The sequence below is a fragment of the Octopus bimaculoides genome, chromosome 29 (genome assembly GCF_001194135.2).
Source record: "Octopus bimaculoides isolate UCB-OBI-ISO-001 chromosome 29, ASM119413v2, whole genome shotgun sequence".
In the NCBI taxonomy this organism is placed as follows: domain Eukaryota; kingdom Metazoa; phylum Mollusca; class Cephalopoda; order Octopoda; family Octopodidae; genus Octopus; species Octopus bimaculoides.
Genome location: NC_069009.1, coordinates 7,376,355 through 7,377,373, shown reverse-complemented (window position 1 = coordinate 7,377,373; position 1,019 = coordinate 7,376,355). Strand labels below are relative to the sequence as shown.

General features: G+C 39.5%; 1 protein-coding gene across 1 annotated transcript in view; it reads right to left on the bottom strand.

Annotated features, from left to right (window-relative positions):
• Nucleotides 1-1,019, bottom strand: part of LOC106869334 (netrin receptor UNC5B) — a 434,672-nt gene that overhangs the window by 162,076 nt on the left and 271,577 nt on the right. The window lies entirely within an intron of this gene.

Genomic DNA, 1,019 nt, shown 5'->3' with positions numbered 1-1,019 from the left:
TATATATATATATTTATATATATATATATACACATACATACATATATATATATATATATATATTTCAACTGATATATTATTCTATACACTTTTACACAGATTCGGCATATATATATATATATATATATATATATATGTGTGTGTGTGTGTGTGTGTGTGTGTGTGTGTGTATGTGGAGAGAGAGAGAGAGAGAGAGAGAGAGAGAGAGAGAGAGTTAGACAGACAGACAGGAATCGATATGTTGGACTAAAAACGCTTGAAGGTAGCTTTAGTCTGATGAGTGAAACAAGATACATGCGTGTGTGTAAATGTGTAGATATATTTTGTTAGCTGTATAAACACATGTCTATACCACGCGTGTATGCATGTATACAAATATCTTGATAGCTACCATACAGATATATTTACACACACACACACATGTATGCGTGTGTTTGCGAATGAATGTACGAATGTGTATGTGTGTGTATATGAGTGTGTGTGTGTGTGTGTGTGTGTGGTTGTGTGTGTCTTCGGTAGCTAATTACTCGTCTCTAACTTTACCCTTTAATAAGATACACAGACGTTCCTGTCAACCCCACCCACAAGCCGTCATCTATTCATTTGTAAATGCCACCACGCTCTTACCCTTACATGGATCCAGCTACCTGTACACCTGTTTAGCCCCTACTTCACCCTCTGCCACTTCTTCGCCATTGACACCTGTCCAATATGCTCTCACCTCCACTCAAAATACACGCATTCACGACGGACCCAGACGGGGTAGGGGTACTTCAACATGGTAGTTAAACCTGTAAGAAATGCGAGCCAAATCCCCCTCAGGTCTCACGCAACTGTCTTATGCATGTATATATGGATGGACGAGCCAATGAGGGAGACATCTACATGGTAGCTATCCTTGGTAGAAATAACAGCCAAATTTCCCTCAAATCACACCCAACTGTCTAATGTGTATATATATATGTGTGTGTGTGTGTGTGTGTGTGTGTGTGTGTGTGTGTGTGTGTGTGTGTGTGTGT